The 24,995-nt window shown below is 38.1% G+C and overlaps 1 pseudogene; it reads right to left on the bottom strand.

Annotated features, from left to right (window-relative positions):
* Positions 1–5,151, bottom strand: part of LOC122470028 — a 110,883-nt pseudogene extending 105,732 nt beyond the window's left edge.
* Positions 5,152–24,995: the final 19,844 nt, after the last annotated feature.

The raw sequence follows: 24,995 nt of genomic DNA, 5'->3' as shown, positions 1-24,995 counted from the left end.
AGAATGGATAAAAAAACAAGACCCATCTATTTGCTGTCTACAAGAGACTCATTTTAGACCTGAGGACACCTTTAGATTGAGAGTGAGGGGATGGAGAACTATTTATCATGCGACTGGAAGCCAAAAGAAAGCTGGAGTAGCCATACTTATATCAGACAAACTAGACTTTAAATTAAAGGCTGTAACAAGAGATGAAGAAGGACATTATATAATAGTTACAGGGTCTATCCATCAGGAAGAGCTAACAATTATAAATGTCTATGCACCGAATACCGGAGCCCCCAAATATATAAAACAATTACTCCTAAACATAAGCAACCTTATTGATAAGAATGTGGTAATTGCAGGGGACTTTAACACCCCACTTACAGAAATGGATAGATCATCTAGACACACGGTCAATAAAGAAACAAGGGCCCTGAATGAGACATTGGATCAGATGGACTTGACAGATATATTTAGAACTCTGCATCCCAAAGCAACAGAATATACTTTCTTCTCGAGTGCACATGGAACATTCTCCAAGATAGATCATATACTGGGTCACAAAACAGCCCTTCATAAGTTTATAAGAATTGAAATTATACCATGCTTACTTTCAGACCACAATGCTATGAAGCTTGAAATCAACCACAGAAAAAAGTCTGGAAAACCTCCAAAAGCATGGAGGTTAAAGAACACCCTACTAACGAATGAGTGGGTCAACCAGGCAATTAGAGAAGAAATTAAAAATATATGGAAACAAACGAAAATGAAAATACAACAATCCAAACGCTTTGGGACGCAGCAAAGGCAGTCCTGAGAGGAAAATACATTGTAATCCAGGCCTATCTCAAGAAACAAGAAAAATCCCAAATACAAAATCGAACAGCACACCTAAAGGAACTAGAAGCAGAACAGCAAAGGCAGCCTAAACCCAGCAGAAGAAGAGAAATAACAAAGTTCAGAGCAGAAATAAACAATATAGAATCTAAAAAAACTATAGAGCAGATCAACGAAACCAAGAGTTGGTTTTTTGAAAAAATAAACAAAATTGACAAACCTCTAGCCAGGCTTCTCAAAAAGAAAAGGGAGATGACCCAAATAGATAAAATCATGAATGAAAATGGAATGATTACAACCAATCCCTCAGAGATACAAACAATTATCAGGGAATACTATGAAAAATTATATGCCAACAAATTGGACAACCTGGAAGAAATGGACAAATTCCTGAACACCCACACTCTTCCAAAACTCAATCAGGAGGAAATAGAAAGCTTGAACAGACCCATAACCAGCGAAGAAATTGAATCGGTTATCAAAAATCTCCCAACAAATAAGAGTCCAGGACCAGATGGCTTCCCAGGGGAGTTCTACCAGGTGTTTAAAGCAGAGATAATACCTATCCTTCTCAAGCTATTCCAAGAAATAGAAAGGGAAGGAAAAGTGCCAGACTCATTCTATGAAGCCAGTATTACTTTGATTCCTAAACCAGACAGAGACCCAGTAAAAAAAGAGAACTACAGGCCAATATCCCTGATGAATATGGATGCAAAAATTCTCAATAAGATACTAGCAAATCGAATTCAACGGCATATAAAAAGAATTATTCACCATGATCAAGTGGGATTCATTCCTGGGATGCAGGGCTGGTTCAACATTCGCAAATCAATCAACGTGATACATCACATTAACAAAAAAAGAGAGAAGAACCATATGACCCTGTCAATCGATGCAGAAAAGGCCTTCGACAAAATCCAGCACCCTTTCTTAATAAAAACCCTTTAGAAAGTCGGGATAGAAGGAACATACTTAAAGATCATAAAAGCCATTTATGAAAAGCCCACAGCTAACATCATCCTCAACGGGGAAAAACTGAAAGCTTTTTCCCTGAGATCAGGAACACGACAAGGATGCCCACTCTCACCACTGCTGTTTAACATAGTGCTGGAAGTTCTAGCATCAGCAATCAGACAACAAAAGGAAATCAAAGGCATCAAAATTGGCAAAGATGAAGTCAAGCTTTCGCTTTTTGCAGATGACATGATATTATACATGGAAAATCCGATAGACTCCACCAAAAGTCTGCTAGAACTGATACATGAATTCAGCAAAGTTGCAGGATACAAAATCAATGTACAGAAATCAGTTGCATTCTTATACACTAACAATGAAGCAACAGAAAGACAAATAAAGAAACTGATCCCATTCACAATGGCACCAAGAAGCATAAAATACCTAGGAATAAATCTAACCAAAGATGTAAAGGATCTGTATGCTGAAAACTATAGAAAGCTTATGGAGGAAATTGAAGAAGATTTAAAGAAATGGAAAGACATTCCCTGCTCATGGATTGGAAAAATAAATATTGTCAAAATGTCAATACTACCCAAAGCTATCTACACATTCAATGCAATCCCAATCAAAATTGCACCAGCATTCTTCTCGAAACTAGAACAAGCAATCCTAAAATTCATATGGAACCACAAAAGGCCCCGAATAGCCAAAGGAATTTTGAAGAAGAAGACCAAAGCAGGAGGCATCACAATCCCAGACTTTAGCCTCTACTACAAAGCTGTCATCATCAAGACAGCATGGTATTGGCACCAAAACAGACACATAGACCAATGGAATAGAATAGAAACCCCAGAACTAGACCCACAAACGTATGGCCAACTCATCTTTGACAAAGCAGGAAAGAACATCCAATGGAAAAAAGACAGCCTCTTTAACAAATGGTGCTGGGAGAACTGGACAGCAACATGCAGAAGGTTGAAACTAGACCACTTTCTCACACCATTCACAAAAATAAACTCAAAATGGATAAAGGACCTAAATGTGAGACAGGAAACCATCAAAACCTTAGAGGAGAAAGCAGGAAAAGACCTCTCTGACCTCAGCCGTAGCAATCTCTTACTCGACACATCCCCAAAGGCAAGGGAATTAAAAGCAAAAGTGAATTACTGGGACCTTATGAAGATCAAAAGCTTCTGCACAGCAAAGGAAACAACCAACAAAACTAAAAGGCAACCAACAGAATGGGAAAAGATATTCGCAAATGACATATCGGACAAAGGGCTAGTATCCAAAATCTATAAAGAGCTCACCAAACTCCACACCCGAAAAACAAATAACCCAGTGAAGAAATGGGCAGAAAACATGAATAGACACTCCTCTAAAGAAGACATCCGGATGGCCAACAGGCACATGAAAAGATGTTCAGCGTCGCTCCTTATCAGGGAAATACAAATCAAAACCACACTCAGGTATCACCTCACACCAGTCAGAGTGGCCAAAATGAACAAATCAGGAGACTATAGATGCTGGAGAGGATGTGGAGAAACGGGAACCCTCTTGCACTGTTGGTGGGAATGCAAATTGGTGCAGCCGCTCTGGAAAGCAGTGTGGAGGTTCCTCAGAAAATTAAAAATAGACCTACCCTATGACCCAGCAATAGCACTGCTAGGAATTTACCCAAGGGATACAGGAGTACTGATGCATAGGGCCACTTGTACCCCAATGTTCATAGCAGCACTCTCAACAATAGCCAAATTATGGAAAGAGCCTAAATGTCCATCAACTGATGAATGGATAAAGAAATTGTGGTTTATATACACAATGGAATATTACGTGGCAATGAGAAAAAATGAAATATGGCCTTTTGTAGCAACGTGGATGGAACTGGAGAGTGTGATGCTAAGTGAAATAAGCCATACAGAGAAAGACAGATACCGTATGGTTTCACTTTTATGTGGATCCTGAGAAACTTAACGGGAACCCATGGGAGAGGGGAAGGAAAAAAAAAAAAAAAAGAGGTTAGAATGGGAGAGAGCCAAAGCATAAGAGACTGTTAAAAAACTGAGAACAAACTGAGGGTTGATGGGGGGTGGGAGGGAGGAGAGGGTGGGTGATGGGTATTGACGAGGGCACCTTTTGGGATGAGCACTGGGTGTTGTATGGAAACCAATTTGTCAATAAATTTCATAAAAAAAAATAAAGAAAAAAAAAGAAATAAAACTTAGAAAACATCAGTAATAATCTAGCATCATTCTTGAACAACCTCTGTGCAGCTCTGGGAACTAGACATAAGTGCCCAATGGGCACCAAGCGTATGAATATGGCCTAGAAGGCAAATAATTCAGCCTGGTTTTAGTCACAAAGTGGCTCTTTCTACATCAAGCATTTCCATAGCAAACATCAAACTAGCAAACAAAATAAAGAAACAAACGAAGCTTGAAAACCTGGAATGGATGGAGTCCAGTGATTCTCAAAGTGGCTGTACAATGGAGTCATCCTGGGAAATTTTTTAAATTACTCAGGCCTGGTCGCCCACCTCCAGTGGTTCAAACTGAGTTGATCTTGGTTGTATCCCAGACATTTGTGTGCCTTTTCAGATTAGAAAATATTTGTAATTGGAGGTTGCCATTAAGTACTAATCCCATCTGAACTTTCTTATTTTTCAAATAGGACCAGAGACATTTCAGTAGACAACAAAAATAAATATACACAATACAAGAAGAAAGAAAGAAAGAAAGAAAGAAAGAAAGAAAGAAAGAAAGAAAGAAAGAAAGAAAGAAAAGAAGGAAGGAAAGAAGAAACTGAGTTCACACACTCACATCAATTGAAATAAAATGAGTTAAAAATAAAACTAATTCAAACTTGACAGTTTATAAGTAGGAAAATAAAATCAGATAATGTAAAGGGCTTAGCCACTAATAAATTTGACAGAAGTCGGGGAAAAAAAGATACCTGATAATAGCCATCTGGGATCATTTCACATATTGTAATTATGGCAATCTCCTCTAAATTAGGTTTATTTTATTATCTTCCTGTCTTTTCTTTGTCTGCAGTCCTGGGACACAAGGGCTATTGAAAAAAAATTATATATAATTATTGCAGTACTATCTCTAACGTGAGAAGGAGGGGCTATTAAAGACCCCAGGCCATTCTCCCAGATTAAATAAATATGTGTCCTTCTCGGGGGCAGAGAAGGATAGATGCTCAAGAACCTCTCACAGGCTTTGCTGCTGTTCACAGCTAGTACTAAATGTGCTTAGTACTCACCCTCTTACACTCACACAAAGGGAACATGGGGGATTGCTCTATTTTTCTGTAGAATATAACCAGTTTCAACTCCAAATTCTTAGGATATGATGGGCTGTAGCTCATGGTTCCTGGAAGGTTAGGCTGATGTTTGGACAGCAGGTCTCCTCAAACATTAATCTTAATAAGAATCACAGAGGGAGCTTGATACAATGTTAATGCTGACTCACTAGTTATAGGATGGAGGCTGAGATTCTGTATTTCGAACATAGTCCCAAGTGATGCCAATGGTACCAGCACATGGACCAGACTTTGGAAGGAACTGGTTTCTTTGTCAGCAGTCCAAAGACGTCGTGGGTTCGGTCCACATTCAGGTCCGTACTTCAGCACTGTCGCCTGTGTGACAGAGCACACATCCACACCTCCTCGGGCATGCCTTATCATCACCCTCGATCGAGAGTCTTCAAACTTTCCTGCGCAATAATTAAGCAACTCCTCCCATCCATCGTAGTCTTGTTAAGATCGTGGGACATGATGGACATTGTACAGTCTAAGACTCCGGAGCATATGGCCAGTGGTTGCTGGTGATGAAGTAGGACTGGCTCATCTAAACTGTACTGAACGATCCGCTGTCAGGGGACAGACACAGAGGAAAAATGAGCAGATCAGCAACTGCTCTGATGTGGCCCCTGAAAACCAGCTAGATTTCTCTAGGGTGTCAGAGTAGAGGATGCCCCCCAGGTTGTGGGGAAAGGTGAAACCTGCTCCACGAAGAGTGTCCCTGGCACAGGGATCCTAGGATGGACATGTGCCAGGCATGTGGCATAGGCCTCATCAGTCATGGTGACTAGACTGTGCACATGCTCTGTGTCTCTCATTGGTCATCTGTTTCATCTTTCCACCATCAGAGGAGATACTGGGTACTCTTTTGAAGGGAACCTTGAGAGCTACTTCTCATGTACTTGGGGGTTTTCCTCTTTCAAGACGACATCAAATTGGGCAACGAGGGAAACACGTGCCAGTAGAAATGGAGGTTTCAGGAAGATACATATTTGAATTGCTTTGGGCCCGAGTGTGGCCAGCATCTCCAGGGATAAACTTGAGGGCCAACAAAATAAATGAAGGGTTGCTATAGTAACCCTACAGGTTGGGGCCAGAGCTGAGACAGGGGCTGGGCCTGGAGACAGGAGGGTGAACCTATAGGGTAGGCATCAGAAAGGAACATAGGGGCAAAGGGCTGAGCAAATATGCAGATGATACCTGGGACCCATTACGGTTGCTCTGTTCAATAGAGGACACAGTCTTCAAGTCAATGACACTCTCCTTCCTGAGCCATCGTTGGTTGAGGCAGCTTCAGGGAATCAGTCCCTCTCTCCCCATCCAGCTTAGGTGAGGGGCAACACAGAACAAAGGGGGAAATGGGAGTATCCTTCACAGAACAGCTTCCAGACTGGTCTTAGGAAGGGGGAAGTTTCATAAGGGGAAACCCAGGAGAGATGTCACCGGCTCTCTCTCTCCAGAACCACTGGTATGCTCTGGGATCTGGGAGATGGATGGGGGGAAACCTGGGGTCTTCTAGAGCACCAGAAAGAACAGGCATTGAGTTATTTACGCAGGCTAGGATGTTCTCCATCTTCTTAATGCAATAGTTAGGACAATAATCAATATCGCTTGATGATACCCTCAAGTTACAGCCCTACCTTAAGGCAGCCTTTCCAAGGAAACAGCGCTGGGAGAAGGAAGCCCAAGGGGATCCTCTCGTGGAGAAAAAGTTTAACCCTAGTTGCCTTTCTAACTTCTAACCCACAAGGTCTTTGAAAAATATCAAGACGTTATTAGTTATATATACAGGATAGAAATACTTATTTAATGTCTTGGAGATCTGTGTTCCAAATATGGAAATTAAGAGAACGTTCTTTATGTTTAGGAACCTATTATATTTTCAGAAATTAAATACATCATGGGAAGCAGATCCTCCTTTTTACATACTGTCTTGTGCTGTAATATGTTCCCATTTCTTCTCATAGATCACGGTCATTGATATTATCCCCAATACTTGATAATAACAACACTTTACAACAATAGTACCTGTCACTTTTACCAGGATTGAAGAATCCAAAAGAAAAGAAGATCTTTTATCTGTGTAGCAAAATCGGATTGTATTTATACAATAAGTAACTAATGAGAACCAGATCATAAACAGTATGCAAAAAATTGGTGCATTGCATGTTAACTGATGAAGAATAACCACATTCTTATGAGTCAGAGTTTTTAGACGAATTTTTCCATATTTTTTGTCTTTAGTTATATGACCTTTGCTCTCTTTTTATTCCCCTTCACTGTTTCTAATGAAAACCTTAGCTTCTACATTAAGGTTAATGAATTTTTAAGTGTTACCAAAGAAAAAGGAATTTGATGGGGCGCCTGCGTGGCTCAGTAAGCATCTGATTTCGGCTCAGGTCATGATCTCACAGTTCCCAGGTTTGAACCCTGTGGTGTAGGGATCTGTGCTGACAGCTCAGAACCTGGGGCCTGCTTCACATTCTGTGTCTCTCTCTCACACTCTGCCCCTCCCCCAGTCGTATTCTGTCTCTCTCTCAGAAATAAATAAAACATTAAAAAAATTAGAAACATTATTCTATACTTATACAATGTCAAACTTATAATGTAATAATTTGATTTAATTATGATATCCATTACTCTCTTCAATGACAATAAAGTTTGAACCATACAAAACTGTCATCATTGTGAGTCAAAAGGGTTGAATATATTAATAACTTTTGATTACTAATTCCAAAGGAAGACTTTAGGAAAATGAGATCAGTCGTTTGGTTAGTAAATAAAATTGTCTCTACTTTGTAATCTATTTTACTTTAAAACATGTCCTGATACTTGTTATGCAAATTTCTCCTGTAAAAGACCTTAATGACATTCAGTTCCTGTGTTTTCCTCTGTGAGACATTAGAGGAAAATGACCTTGTTTTCCTCTATGCCAAATAAAAATGCTAACAGAATATTTTACATACCAGCTGTCAATAAACAAATGATGCATATGTCCTTTATCAATGCCTTTCTTGTTCTTTCAACAGATTCCAGGGATTTGATATCAGTCTTGGGGGATTGTAGTGAGGAAGTTTGGAGCATGACTTTGCCAGAGAGCCCTGGATGGCTGTGAGCAACAAAAGAGGTGCAAAAGGGAAAACTACTAACCAGTAACCCTCTAGAATTCGCCCCAAGGGACCTGAGAGGTTCCCTGGGTACTAACAATAAAAAGAAAATAAATAATAAATATAATAAAATAAATATATAATAATATATTATATATATAATAAATTATTTATATAATAAAATATATATGTGATAAATATTTATAATATTTATATATTATAATAAATATATTATATATAATATATATTATATAATAATAAAATATATAAAATAAAATAAAATAAAATAAAATAAAATATTATTATTATTTTATTTATAATATATACATATATTTTATTTATAAAAAATATATACATATATTTTATTTATAAAAAATAAAATAAAATAAATAAAAACAAAAATATTTTTGTAAATCTAAATAAGGCCCCCAGATACAGGAGCGTACTTGGCCCCTGTGTATTTTTACTGTTATTCTTGAAAGTTTTCAACTTTCTGAATAAAATATTGTTCTTAAAACCTCTAAGGGACTTTCAACTATTATCCATGCATGGTAATATTCATTTACAATATTTTCATTTAAATGTATTACTTTCATGTTCTTTGTCATTTATGTTGATTCTTCATAGTAATTCACCCAGGGAATTTTTATGGTTTGATAATGACGAATGAACATTATTAAGGGCAGCTAATGCTACTCATATTCTTAACAACCACCTAGGTGTGTCCTTCTTATAAGGCTCTAATGCTCACACTGTTGTGTTTTGTAACCTAAGTAGTGAAGTAAAAAATTACTGCGTAACACGATCGGACAGCTTCATTGGTTTTAGGCAGTGAATTGCTCCAAACATTGCTAAGCTCAGGAAATTCTCATTCTATTTTTAGAAAAAAAAAATGTTCACAAAGGGACAAATACCAATTTAGTGGCTAAATGGGAAGAAAATGTTCTGGAAGCAAGAATAGAGTAAATGACTTACTAGGCTCCTTATCATGTCCTAAATTGCCACATTTAGCCAACATTAGAGATGAAAGGAAGGCCACAATGGATGAGACGAATAGATAATTCTCAGAGATAGAGATTTAAAATCCGGCATGGCCTGCCCTCAATGCATTCAATAAATAAATACTTCTTGGGAGCTAAGTTTACAGGGGGTCAGGGCACAAGAAAAAAAGAGTTCTTTCCTAACTCAGAGAAGTTGAGCCAAGTGGTTAGTCTTGCTGAAGCAAGCCCACTATATAATAGTCTCATTTCTATGGGGAAGGGCACACTGTGGTGTAACCACCCAAAAGTACTGAGGCTATGGACACAAAGTTGCATTTGAGGAGAAACGGGAAAGCTGTGTAGGCATTTCTGCAGCACACGTTGTAGTGATGTTTTTTATACAGAAGAAGCCATGTGTGCAAATACAGGAATGAGGGATGGCTGGTTGTGCATAAACGTGTGCAGTGAGACAGGTGAGTGGTTGAAGTTGAGGCAACAACCAGAGGTATTCGCACAGGTCCCTTGCTAAATTTGCATGCATTATCTCCTTTCATTCTAACAGTTATCCTGTGAAATAGGTACCATCCTGCCATCCGTTTTGCAGTAAGGGAAACAGGCTGAAACGTTTAACATGATCCCAGTGGTAAAACTGTAGTTGAATTCATACCCCCAGATGTCAGAGTCCTCAAACACTAACTCGAATCATGAAAGTGCTTGTATGGCAATTAAGTAAGCAGATTTTATTTTATCCTGTCACAGAGCAGCAAACTGGCTCTGCAGAGGGCCAGGTAGTAAACATTTTAGGCTTACATACGGTCCCTCATGAGTAAATTCCACTTGTCAATTTCTCTCTTCCTCCTCCTGTTCCTTCTTCCCTTCAAGACGCATGCAACTGGCTAGAATGTGGAAGGATATATTGTATGGGGACAGGAACTGATATGAACTACACGGTAAGCAGCCTCCACAGGCTGACCCTGGGAGGACAGGAACAGTGATAACGGAGAAGAAGAGACTCAAGAGTACTTAACAGTTCCTTGCATGCAGGACTTGAATAAGAGGGAAAGCATAGCATAAGTCATAAATAGCTGGGCTGGACACATGCACATATAAAGACAGAAAGGATCAGAATCAGCTTTCCTCCAGATATGGCAATCCTGATTTTATCCTTGCAAATTTAATAAAGGCTTCTACAGAGCAGAATTTGGTTTGTTGAGTTCTCTTCGACCCCGGAATTCGGCGTAGATTCTGAAAGACAGTTGGATTTACTAAATGAAATCTTGTGAATAATACACGAGTGAATGAGGGAGCGAGTGAATGCTTTCTTCCTTAAGTGGGGGAAGAGTAAACTATTATTCTGAAAAAGAATCACCACAAACTGCAAACTCTGGGGTTATTGCATAAATGTCTCTTATCTGACCCATGCTCTGGGTCTTTCGTGTAAAAATGAACTTAGAGATAAAAAAAGAAAAATGCACTTGAGGTTAGCTCAAAATGACAATTTTAAATTGGAGAGCTACTTAGATAGAGCACTGTATGGCGATCCTTTCTAGTCCATCTTGACATCAGCTTAAAAACTGATTAAATAGCGTAGGGGAGAGCTGGCTCTGAGAGTTAGGAAAAGGAGGCAGGTTTTGGTGAAAGATTACACACCCAACCTATCACAGCCTCCTTAGTGTTGGCAGGGTGGGTGGGAAGACATCTGAATAAACGCGGGCTTAATAACCAGAGATCAGGCCACCATTTTAATTTATTCCATAAGTATACTTGCCATTAACCTCACATATATAAAGTCTAGAAATTTATTAAAACTTCTATCAGATTTTCAGAGTAAAAAAAATGCATTTTTTTAAAAAATGGAATTCTCCCTGTTGGTGGGGTAGTGCACATTTTTATTTTTCATCATGTCCATGGATGTGGGAATCCTTGAGTATGTTTAATATTCAGATTCTCTAACAGTTGTATATGATAACTAACTATGCTTTAAATATAAAACCACTAAAAATGTGCTGGGGCTTAGTATAAACTTCTGAGACCAGTTGCTTTTATTTTTTTATTTATTTATTATTTTTTTTAATTTTTTTTTCAACATTTATTTATTTTTGGGACAGAGAGAGACAGGGCATGAACGGGGGAGGGGCAGAGAGAGAGGGAGACACAGAATCAGAAACAGGCTCCAGGCTCCGAGCCATCAGCCCAGAGCCTGACGCGGGGCTCGAACTCCCGGACCGAGAGATCGTGACCTGGCTGAAGTCGGATGCTTAACCGACTGTGCCACCCAGGCGCCCCTGAGACCAGTTGCTTTTAATATCCACATCTGTTGCATTAAATGAGTTTTTCCATGATTTCAGGTTTGACAGAAGATGACCCATTTCTGGGTCATGTAACAAGAATTAATTGAGACCCCGCCAACAGTCAGACACTATTCTGTTGGGTAGGGGTGTTGCAGCTGTAAATAAGATAGGTAGGAGTTGTGACCTCAGGGACTTTACATGCTAGCTCCATTCTGTCCAAGATAGCAGCTAGTGGCCGCATGTGGCTACTCACATTTAAATTTATTTAAAATAAAGAAAATCAAAAATTCAGTTTCTTAGTCATGCCATGTTCACGTGCTCAATAGCCCCCAAGTAGCAAGTGACTATCAAATTGGAGAATAAAAATTTATAAAACATTTTGTTCATCACAGAAGGTTCTGCAGGGTCATCCTGTTTTAGCGTTATCTGGAGAAGTCCATTTAAAATTATATTATTTCATTTTAAATTATGTATCATATGGGAGTTTTTTCTCAACAGTCTGTGAATGTTGAGCAAGGATAAATTAATCAAACTGACAATGACTCGCTTTTAAATTACTGCTTTTTAAATTATTTAGTCTAAACATAAATCTTAGTTCTATCATGAACTACATTTGCTGTGCTGGGCAACCCACTTAACCATTCCATGCTTTAGTTTATATACGGTTATAGTGAGGATGGAATAAAATTACATAGAAAGTATTTAGAACGACCATCAGTAAGTTTTAGCTATTGTTGTTATTATTATTTATTATATACTCATCGTTCATTTTATAAAATATCTCCCAAACAGATTTACTTTACTTTTTTCCCCTATATTTTCTATCCTTCTATTTTAAGATATTTTCTAAACCTAGCCTCTGTGGCTATAATGCGTAGAAATGTCACCTCATCTATTAAAATTGAGATACAAAATATGAGTACCTTTTTTTTGAGTGAAAAAAATTTAATAGAAATTTTATTTAAAGATACTTCTTCATTATCGTGAGGTTGCAATAAATAATATGCAGATACGTTATATCCTTTACTCAGTTCCCCCCAGTGGTAACATCTTGCAAAACTAGATTACAGTATCACAACAGATACTGACATCAGTTCGGTCAAGTTACAGAGCATTTCTCTCCCCACAAGGATCCCTCATGTTGTCCTTCTAAATCTACCTCTATTTCCCTTCTGCCCCGTACTACCACTAATCCTTTGTAACTGCTAACCTGTTCTACATTTCTATAATTTTGTTATATCAAGAATGTTATAAAATGTTATATAAATGGAATCACACAATATGCAACATTTTGGATTGGCTTGTTAACAACACAACTCTCTAGAGGTTAATCCAAGTTTTGGGGTATAGCAATATCTATTTTTTTTTTTAATTTTTTTTTCAACATTTATTTATTTTTGGGACAGAGAGAGACAGAGCATGAACGGGGGAGGGGCAGAGAGAGAGGGAGACACAGAATCGGAAACAGGCTCCAGGCTCCGAGCCATCAGCCCAGAGCCTGACGCGGGGCTCGAGCACACAGACCGCGAGATCGTGACCTGGCTGAAGTCGGATGCTTAACCGACTGCGCCACCCAGGCGCCCCTCCATTTCTTTTTATCACTGAGAAATATTCCATGATGGATATGCCACAACTTATTTAAACATTCATTCAGTGAAGGACATCTCAGCTGTATCAAGTTTTTGGTTATTAGTAATAAAGTTGCTTTAAACATCCACGTACAAGTGTTTGTGTGAACATAAGTCTTTATATCTCTGGGTTAAACGCCCAGAGACTCGATGAGGGTGGTATATGATAATTGCATGATCCGTTATTTAAAAAACTGCCAAACTATAGTCCAGAGTGGCTATATAATTTAACAATTCCATCACTAATATATGAGTGAGGTAGTTTCTCTGTGTTCTCACCAGCACTTGATGTTGTCTACATATATTTTTAATTTTAGCCATTCTGATTATTGTGCAGAGATTTGTGTAGGGATATTTTGTAGGGACATCTAAACATGGTTTTAAAACTTGTATCCTCCCAATAGTTAAAGATGATGTTCAATATCCGTTCATGTGTCTATCTGGCATCTGTATATTCCAACTTGCTTTCTTTTTATCCTGCTTTTGCACGACCAGTGTATTAGCCTCATAATTTTACCAGTTTGAGTAAAGCAGAGAAACCTTACCTCACTATATGGCTCTTTTTCTTCCCTCTCTTATAATATAATGTTCTTAAAGGTTTTAACAAACTTCCCAGGATTTAAATTGTAAATAAAATCTTTTCAACCAATTGAGCCTTTTTATTTGGTTTGTTACCTGGAAAGCCCTGTCCAACAAATAATGATACACCTGTATTTATTTGTATTGCTTGAGTAATATTATAAGTGCTCAAGTATATAGATATAGATAGATATAGATCTAGATAGATAGCTATAGATAGATACAGATATAGAAATAGAAATAGAAATAGATATAGATATAGATATAGATATAGATAGATAAAATTCCTAAAGTTTTAATATGTTTTTGTATAAGGTCATCACCCAATATTCTGATAACCAAAGTGTTATGTGTCACAGAAATAACTGAATTTCCTTGTGAATTGTGTCAAAATGAACTCTCATATCAGATTGTTAACCATGTCCATTTTGAGTCTTTCGTCATTTACAGTTATTGTTCTGATGCTCTTACAAAAATGTGCTTCATCTTCAAGAAGTTTAATAATAAGAACTTTTAAAAAAAAAATACAGGTATTTAGTATCTTTAAGGTCATAAAACACATGGGTAAAAATTTCTAGAACTAAAAAGCTGCATCCAAACTGAACAAGAATTAATAAATGGAGAAAGATTATAGATTTTGTGACTCTTGTTGGAAATATTGCTTGTTCTCTAATGTTTTCTCTGTCAGATTAAGGAAACTTTCTCTCAACATCCCCATAACATACAGACATGTGATGAAGTTTTCATTTGTGTCCAAATTGAGGCGTTTAACTTTTCTCTCTACCTGAACCTTCTGGAATTCAAAAGCTCTCAATAAGTGTTCTTTCTTCCATAGTGATTACAGTTGTTTGCAGAAATTCAATAAGAATCTGTTCTCCTTGTAACAAGTCACCATTGGAAATCCTGGCTTTGCCTGGAACGTCATATTTGAGAATGACATGCATAGACTCAGATAGGACCAAAGAGTTTTAGGGAACTAAGGTTGACTTTATGAAACATGGAGTCATAAAGCCCCTTGGAAATGTTGGCCTGATACCTTGCTTACAGAGTTCCCAGCAACCTCACCAGGTGAGTAAAGAAGGTCACTTCCTGGCAGGTGCAGGAACCTCAGGATATCTTTGGCACCTTGTGAAAGGAAAATTGCCCAAAACTACAGGTGTTGCAGGCATGTCTGACAGCAAGTACTTGACTTGGCTTCTGGCCCAGAGAGGCTACTAATAGTTCAATCTAGTGATTCCTTATAAAAAGTTCCAGCAAAGCAAATTTTAAAAGATCTGTATGACCAATCGCTGTTCTTGCTGAGCTTAGCAATACATACAAACGTATATAAATAATTAGGCCAAGTTTGTTGAAACTGGATTTGTTCTACAAACAAATTAGTCTTGATTTGGCTCTCTCTGGAAATGAGGGTTATTAGAGAGAAAAATGATGTTTCAATAGTTCACCTTTATGCAGGTTAAATTCTAGTTCTGGTTGTCTTTAAATGCGTGTTGTTTGCCTCAACTAGACAACTTATAAACTTCAGAGAAATTGTCACAAAACTCATGTTTAGACAATCTTTGTGCCTGTTGCTATGGGCCATTCAAAACAATCACCACAGACATTTCAGTTACGAACCAGAAAAAACCCTCTGATTCCCACTGCCTTTCCCCTCCCTCTGAGCTGCTGCAAGCCTGACATCTAGAAATCTCACTGGAAACACTTGAGACTCAGACACTCGGTTTACAATTGTGCTCTAACCATTGCCCTATATTTTTCTTGTTTCTATAAAAGTGCCTCTTACTAATTACCTGATTGCTTACTAAGCACAACAGAGTCCATATGATGGTTAACACCACCTACTACGCAATCAAGACCTTGAATGACTCTCAAAATAACATTGTATTATCAAACACTAAAATAACTCAAATGCATGAAACAGTTCTACAAAACAAAATGGCTTTAGATGTTTTAACTGCTGCACAGGGTGGAACTCGTGCTCTCTTAAAAATGGAGTGCTAGGGGCGCCTGGGTGGCGCAGTCGGTTAAGCGTCCGACTTCAGCCAGGTCACGATCTCGCGGTCCGTGAGTTCGAGCCCCGCGTCGGGCTCTGGGCTGATGGCTCGGAGCCTGGAGCCTGTTTCTGATTCTGTGTCTCCCTCTCTCTCTGCCCCTCCCCCATTCATGCTCTGTCTCTGTCCCAAAAATAAATAAACGTTGAAAAAAAAAATAAAAAAAAAATGGAGTGCTGTGTATACATTCCAGATTACCGCAAACACATTTCTGAGTTTATAACTTACAAATACTCAAATTCTCCATTTCCTTGAATAATTGGTTAAATGCCTGGACTAAAGACAGGTATTTGTCAATATCAAAGGACTCTTATTTGGGCCTCTTTTGTTGTTGTTGTTGTTATCATAATCATGTTTTGCTGTTTTCCCCCAGGTCTCTCCAACTGGTGCAAAGCCCCCTTCTCTGCCGCAACTTCAAGCCAACAGATGGTCGTTTCTACTCAAGAAAACTCCCATATGTTATCAACTGTAGATACAGATGCCTTAGCTTTTCCTACCTCCTATTAAATTCTCAACTGACCAACCGTGATCCATAGGTAGGGACACGTCCATGCCTCTACGAAGCAGGAAGAAGCTTCAGAAGATAAGATCGTCCACCTTCAACAACCTTAAAGATTTAAGGATCAAAGTTGTTCAGGGGAGAAGACCATGAGGGAAACAGAGGCAGGAGAAATGTAGCCCAAATTAAATCTGCTTACAGCTGCAGCCCACTGTTAGACACCTGAAATCTGTAGAGTGTGACCTTCTTCAAGCACCTCATGGCTGCCTTACTTCCTTCATGTTTGTTTTATTAAAGACTAAAAGTAACCCGATCTTAACAGTAGCTAGCCCCTGTAGGTCCTGAAAGCCTTGCTTTAAAATTCCTTAGAGAACACTATCCCTAACCCCCACTAACTTAAAAGTATATAATCAGTCACTCCTCACAACCCCAGTGCAATTCTTGCTGCCCCTGCCCATAGGTCCTGTCCTCCTGGTTTAATACCATCACCTTTTTGCACCAAAGACCTCTCATGAATGCCTTCTTAACCATTTGCACAAGAACCCCACCAATTGCGCCCCTTGGTGTCCAGCTTGGCCAGCTCTGGGGGTGACAGTTATGAGGCAGAAAGTTCATCACTCCTCAGGTCCCAAAGCCCTGGCCAGTCCACCTTCTTCTCTGCAATTTTTAGAGTCATATGTTTGTTTTAGACACAATGCCCAGGAGTTTTAGTTATAGTTTTTGAGTGAAATAAAGAGAATTCCACATATTCCATTTTGCTGGAAGATAAAGTCTCCTCACACTCTTGATAAAGGGACTCCACTTATCAGTATGGAACTTTTTCATTATTGACCTTTTCCAATTGTTAAATGTTTCTTAATTTTTTTCTAATTTCAAATTGACAAGAGAGAAGTGAATAAACTATTTCTCACATGCAAGTCATAGCTTTATTAAATGCATGTTCAGATGAGATATCCAAAGCTGGAAATGAGCAATACAACTATACTATGGATATTTTATTTCTCAATTAGTTTCTACAACTACAGAGGAGAAATACCCCTAAAGAATATGCCAACAAATTGCCTTATTAATATTGGAAATTTTAACGTATTGGTTAATTCTTAACCAACAAAATGTAGTTATTAGTTTAGTTATTTTTATTTTTTTTATTATTTTTTAAAAAAATTTTTTTAACGTTTATTTATTTTTGAGACAGAGAGAGACAGAGCATGAACGGGGGAGGGGCAGAGAGAGGGAGACACAGAACCGGAAGCAGGCTCCAGGCTCTGAGCCATTAGCCCAGAGCCCGACGCGGGGCTCGAACTCACGGACCGTGAGATCGTGACCTGAGCTGAGGTCAGACGCTTAACCGACTGAGCCACCCAGGCCCCCCTAGTTTAGTTATTTTTAATAGGACATAATGACAGTCAAGGGCCCCTAGGAGATGTTACAGCATAAACCTTAGGATATGTAAGACTACACATGGCTCAATTTCTAAATTTCTAGTAAAGCCTGGAGTTGGGGTGGAGGTAAGTGGAGCCTAATCCAGAATCCCTGCTTTAATTAGATTAAACGGGAATAAAAATAAGTTGTCTTCAATCTACTAGGTCAGATAAAGAATGAGTCATTCTATTTTTATAGTTATCAACATGGTGTATCATAAACAGATTAAAACTGGTTTACCAGAGTCATATTCTTCATAGTCCTAGATGTAGAAGAAATTTGTTGTGAGGTGATAGGTAAAATATTGTCTGAAATTCCTATCCTTATTCATAAAGTTTAAAAATTGAGTTTTACTGGAAAGATAGCTCTTCCATGAATTTCTATTTTAAATATGAATCATATCTAAGGATGTCAAAATACAACTGAAATCAATTTAGTGATCAATTTTATACGACCGTTTTGTTTTAGGGACTGCATGTTAAACAACTTTTTCTGTAGGTTATTTCATAATAATTTGATAGGCAAACTATGATTTTTCTCAGATCTACCACAATTCCTTATTCTTAAAATCATCTCTTTAACAAATACCATATGCTATCACTCATATGTGGAATTAAAAAGAGAGAGAGAGAGAGAGAGAGAGAGAGAGAGAGAGAGAGAGAGAGAGGCAAACCAGGAAATAGACTCTTAACTCTAGGGAACAAGTTGATGGTTACTGGTGGGGAGGTGGGCAGGGGAATGGGCTAGATGAGTGATGGGTATTGTGATGGGCACTGGGTGTTGTATGTAGGTGTTGAAACACTATATTTTACACCTGAAATTAATATTATACTGTATGTTAACTAATAGGAATATAAATAAGGGGCGCCTGGTTGGCTCAGTCAAGCGTCCGACTTCAACTCAGGTCATGATCTCACAGTCCGTGATTTCCAGCCCCGCGTCAGACTCTGTGCTGACAGCTCAGAGTCTGGAGCCTACTTCAGATTCTATGTCTCCCTCTCCCTCTGTCCTTCCCCTGCTCACACTCTGTGTCTCTCTGTCTCTCAAAAATATATAAATGTTAAAAAATTTAAAAAAGGAATATAAATAAAAAGCTTGTAAAAAATGATCTCTAAAAAGTGTCTCCCTTTTCCAGTCCGTGTCAACTACATTGTCAATGTGGTTAAAATTGGATAGTTTTACGTAGGTAATAGTTAGTTATTATAAGTAATAGTTTATACCTATCCTATTAGGTGCCCCTTTGAAAATTGACTTTAACATATCTCGTGGCAAAGACAAAACACTCAAACATTTTTTATTAAATGAATATTCATTGTTACATTCGATTGATTTTCCAATTAGTAAATCAAAGGTAAGTGTGCAAAAATATTCCTTTACTGGGGGTTTACTATATGTCACTGGCATATTATCTCACTTAATAGTTTTTGCTTCAGTCCAGTTGCTTTCTTTAACTGCTACATCAGTAGATTTCATATGTCTTTCCAATGACTTTTGAATGTCTTCCTGTGTCTGTTTTCATCGCTTCCTTAAACCACACTGGTCGAAACAATTAGTCGTCTGATGTCATTAGGTTTCAAAACATCCGCATTAAGCTCTTGCAAACCTTTACAGAGTACAAATCAATGTTGAGACTTTGTCAGGATTATTTTCTCTGCTTCTTTTAAGTGAGCTATTAACTGCACCTCTAATAATTCCAGTGCGTGTGTGAAGAGAAGAAGCTAAATCAAAGCCCGAGTGTAGCGAGGTGAGGGTGATCATTAGTAAAACCAGGAGAAAGCTGGGAATAAAAGGGTAAGTGATTTGAAAAGCAGACAAGCATGACGATCTGATGATAAACATTCTGAGAGTGTAAACAACGTGCTTAGAGAAAGAAAGAGGGAAAAGGCACATGCCAAGAAATTAAAAAAGCCTAGAGGCAGAGATGGATTAATTGGATTCACAGAGAAAAAGAAATCCTGCAGCTGTCATATTCAGTCAAGAGATAAAAATGTTGTTTGGATCTATGATAGGAAGAAAGGCATTAAAGCAATAGAAAGGGTCTGTTCCTGTCAGCACAATCCTTTCAAATCACATGGCTTAGACATAATCACACCAATTCGAAGCAAGTGCCAGTTACAACTTTGGAAAGTGACTATTTGGAGATCTCCATCACCCTTAGGTGACATATTCACAGCTTCTAGATAGGGCGTTATGTTGAGGGCCGCATCATAAATAACAGCGCTCCAACATGACTCCAATAATTCAATAGTGCATGCTTGCACATAAAGAAGGCGTTGTTCCCATTCAAGCAGGAACCAAATCACGGAGGCAAAGAGAATGGAAGTGAGGGAGCAATCATCTTATGGAAGTGAAACGTACCGCAATTTGTGAAAGGCAATCAAACCACACGAGTACACCCGATGAGCAATGCCAAGAACAGTTTCTCTTACCTGTTTTAAAAACCTGGGGCAAGAAGTGCTCTGAGATGCTGACACAGGCGGAAGAACACAGCCCTGGAATGTCCACACAACTCCTTTCCTTGTCCAGTCGTTAGCCTTGCTCAGCCTTCAGCACATTATTATGCTCCTGTTTTCTTCCTGACCTCTCAACATTTATTAAATGCTTAGTAATATTGGCCCATCTTTTCTACCCTTCAGAAATGCTTTGGAATATTTAGCCTAAAGTGGAGGGCACAGTTAGAGAAGCCATCTGTCTTATCCTGGTTTTATACCCTCTATCATTGTGTTTGCATTTTCCAACCTGAAAACCCTGTTTTTCCCTCCTTCCATCACAAGACTTGTTCTGCACATTATGAAGAACCCCAGTGATGGATGGAAATTTATCCATACACCCTCATTCATGCAAAATAGTACTTTCCCTGTAGTCCTCTCCAATGAGAGTTGCTCATTATCCCCCTGTGCTAGTCAGAACACAGCCTTCAAAATAGGTCACATCTTAATCACCAGAATCTGCTAATATGTTACGAGACAAAAAGAGGGACTTTGCAGATATAGTTAATGTTAGGGGTTTTAACACCGATTATTTTAGACTGCTGAATTGGTGCTGGTCTAATCACAAGAGGAAGCAGAAAAAGCCAGAATCAGGGGGTTGCAGCAGAAAGGGGAGATCTGAAGCACACGTTTACTCTAGCCACTGTTCTGGAGAGGAGCCCATGTGTAACAGCAGAAGGAATGTGGGCCGCTTCTGGGAACAAAGGCTGCCCCCCCCACCAACACTAGCAAAGGAATCGAGATCTTAGTCCTATAAGGACCTTAGTTCAACAAGTGCAAGAAGGTGAAATATACCCAACATCCTGAATAAGTTTGGGGGCACACAGTGACACCAACCCCTTGATTTAGCCTTCTGGGGATTACTGTGGAGAACCCAGTTGAGCTAGGCTACACTCGGGCTTCTCATTTATGGAACAGTGAGATAATAAATGGTTATTGCTGATGGTAATTTGTTAGGGCAGCAGTAGAAAGCCAACACACCCTGTTCACCTACTGATGTAGAATAGGGGTGGATATTCTCACCCTACGCTGTTGCTTCCAGATCATTCCAGGAACATCCAGAAACACCAATCTTCCTTCCCTCTTGGTATTGGAGTTATGTTTTTCACCTTGCTATGAATTCTCTTTATTAATTGTAGGCTTTGGCCTCAACTCTTAGTCAATAACTTCACTCTGCCAACAGCAAGAAAGCTCTCAAAGGCCACAGGTGTGGCATGCTTAATACCCTGTATTTTCATTTTTTTTTAATTTTCTTGTATCCAACTATCATCACTCCAGTCCATTTCAGCCACTAGTTCTATATGCCATGACCCGGAATTCATCATCGTAGAGAGTTGCTTCACTTTGAAAACATTTTAATAGAGAATGCTCTCTAGCCATATTTTCACATCTTCTCATAGGATAACAATTCTTCATGGGTCTCTCATATTTCTTCATGTGTTTGACAACTTTTATCCCAGATGATTTTTATTAGGATGTTCCTATAACAACACTGAGGGATAGAATAGTCTCTCTTTGGGGGCAGAAGGCAGATTTTGTGCACATCAAAATAGTAAAAATAATGTTTCTCCCAGTTTCTTTCTGTCTCTTTTTTACTGTTGGAGGTTTGCTAAACTTGGGGTCCTTAGCCATCATACAGGTCCACTTTCCTCAGTGGTTACCCAGAATCCTCGATATCACCCCAGAAGACTGGGGGGAGAAAGGAAATAATACAGCCATGAAGTTCATGCTATTATCTGTGCAATAAATAATGGGTAGTCAGTCCTTTGTCTTTGTCTCTATCTCCTGTCAGCTTCCACGAGACAGGCTTACTTGTTAGCCTGTAAGTAGAGCAAAATCTCAGCCCTTTCTCCATTTTTGACACCTCCTTCTCTTGCCATCTTTAGATTCTTAAACTTTCTCCCTTCTACTAACCTCCTCATATTGTAGATTATTTCCTTATCCAGTTGTATAAGAATAAGGTTAACTCATATATAAATATATATGTGATAAGTTATATATGTATATATACATATATATAATGTACACATATATAAATATATATGTACACATACACATATAATTTAAAAGTCAGCCTTTGAATATGTTTACTCTGTTGATTTATAATGTTATTCTATTGCTTGTTCTTGGCTGCCGGGCATTGACTTAATCACACTTTGCAGTTCATAGCACTTTGTCATCTTGGATTCTTGCAGGAGGCAAGAAACCTCTTCTAATTGATCTATTCATCTATTCATTCTCGTTTATCGCCATTTTGCATTAACCATTCATCATTCTGCTTCAAATCCTCCCAAAGTAAGCTAAGTTTTCTTCCAAGCTGACCCTAAAACAAGGATTTGCATGCAAGTGGCTTATTTTGGCTAGGATCTAAGAAAGCAAAGTTGGAGAGTATGGGAGGGAGTGAGACAGGGAGGTTCAGTCAGGTAAGCATCCGGCTTTTTGATTTTGGCTCAAGTCAAGATCTCACAGTTTGTAAGATCAAGTACTGGGTCCTCACTGATAGCGTGAAGCCTGCTTGGGATTCTCTCCCTCCCTCTCTCTCTGCCCCTACCCAGCTCATGCTCCCCCACCCCTCTCAAAATAAATAAGTAAATTTAAAAATAAAACACTAAGCATCTTTTCATAAGTTTACTGACCATTTGGAATTCCTTTTTGGGATGTGGCTGTTTAAGATACTAGCCATTTTGTGTTTCTATATTCTTATTAATTTGTAGACATTTTTTTCATATGAGAGGGAGATTATGAAGGTATAGATGAAAAGTTCATCTTTCATGTTATACCTCAGATTATTTCTTACAAATAATAGAAAGGGACTTTCAGAATTGAGGGCAGATTTGAGAATAAAAACATATTTGCATAACCAGCAAGAAAATAAGTGAGCATGAACTAAGATCAAATTACTGAAAATAAAAGATCTTGAAATAATTCACTGAATACAAAGGAAAATGACAACATTTAAACTATTAATGAATATAAATATATATACACACACACATACACACACACATAATAATAGAACATAAACATGTATTTTTTGGAATATAAAGATATTTATGGGGGTGCCCAAGTGGCTCAGTTGGTTAGGCATCCAACTCTTGATTTCAGTTCAGGTCATGATCTCCCTGTTCATGAGATGAAGCCCCATGTGTGGCTCTGCACTGACAGTGAGGAACCTGCATGGAATTCTCTCTCTCTCTCTCTCTCTCTCTCTCTCTCTCTGCCCCTCTTCTGCTCATACTCTCTATTTATCTGTATCTTTCAAAATTCAAAATACATAAATAAATATTTATTTAAAAAAAGATATTTTATGATCCCTATTTGCAGAATTCAATGAATGGCAGAGAAAAGGTATGCAAATATTTACTGCATGAAAAATTCCCTGGAGTGTAGAAATAATTTAAAGAAAATATGTGCATTTCATATTGCAGAAAAATTTGATATAGAACAATTAAATAAACTATATTTTACAGTTATCTCCCTCTAAGAAAGAGAAACAAATCTTCAGGGATTCACATAGCAAAAGTGAGTCACCCACAAGAGGAAGAAATTAGGCTGGACTCAAGCTCACTGCCGTCATCAGCCACAGTAATCGCAGTGCAAAAAGAGAGCAGAGAAATATCAAGTTCAAAGGAAGGAATGTGTGATCCAATAATGATACTATAGCAAGCCCCCCCCTTAAATGGCATATCAGTGGCAATCAGCTATTATTGTCAATTGCCTGAGAATTTTAAAATGTGATGATTATGATTTCTTCTTTTAGAAATTAATAATTGATAACAAATTCAGCTCATCAAGAAATAAATAAAATTAAATAATTATTTAATAGAGAAGATATGTGCATAGAAGATGTAATGGGCATTATATATTATTAGAGAAACAAGAAAAAAACAACTAAGGGGGTTATTGTGACAGATTGTAAATATTATAAAGCTGGACGAACTCTGAGTAATGATATACTTACCCAGCCAGTGAGTGAATGTGAGATGTTGTGTAGGAGTGCACACTTTATCATGCATGGAAGAGATCTAGTTAGAGTACTCCTAAAATTGAAGTAACCATTTACAAATCCATGTTATTCGAGCCCCCTAATATTCTTGCACACTCTATACAGTGGGAAACCTTAGAAAGAAAAATTTCTTGTATCAATGAAATGTCTGGAATTAGCTTTAAAGGAACCATTTCATTTTTAATTTTCTCTAAATAAAAGTATTATAAATTCCAGTCTTTTAACTTTATGTATACAGATATATAATTATACTATACTAAATTATATAAAATTATATAGAGTTATAGTATATATTATACACACACACACAGATAGAATTTGTATCTATATCAAAGGTTGGCCTTGGATAATTTACTTAGGAATTTTGAGTGATGTGGCTTTACCATGGTACCAGGAAGCAGGAATCAGTGGATGAGAAGAGGGAAATATGGCTTAGAAGTTACGTAGCTGCAAAAAGTTGAGGTACATGAAATGAAGTGAATAAAATGATCAACACACTATGTCTAAATGCCTCCTTATATGAAACCAGAACATGTACACGTTTCCCTTTTATTTACTGCTTACAAGAAATGATGTGTTTCTATAAATTATATTTAGGCATTTCAATATATGTTCTAGTACAAACGACTATCATAAGCGCCTGCACTTCTTCTTTGTATTAAAATAATTCTCCTTTGTAAACAAAGTTGTTAAACTTCCACCTGACCCTGGAAACTGAGTTTCACTTCACGCTGATAAATGTTGCTCGAGAAATTTGCCAGTGGGAGGTGCATTAAGTGGAAGATATCTGTGACAAAGTACTAGCAGCATCAGCAAAAGATTAATGCTGAAGCTGTGGAATAAAAGAGATACGAAGCC

Source organism: Prionailurus bengalensis, chromosome D3 (genome assembly GCF_016509475.1).
Source record: "Prionailurus bengalensis isolate Pbe53 chromosome D3, Fcat_Pben_1.1_paternal_pri, whole genome shotgun sequence".
In the NCBI taxonomy this organism is placed as follows: domain Eukaryota; kingdom Metazoa; phylum Chordata; class Mammalia; order Carnivora; family Felidae; genus Prionailurus; species Prionailurus bengalensis.
This window is presented reverse-complemented; position numbering and strand designations above follow the sequence as displayed.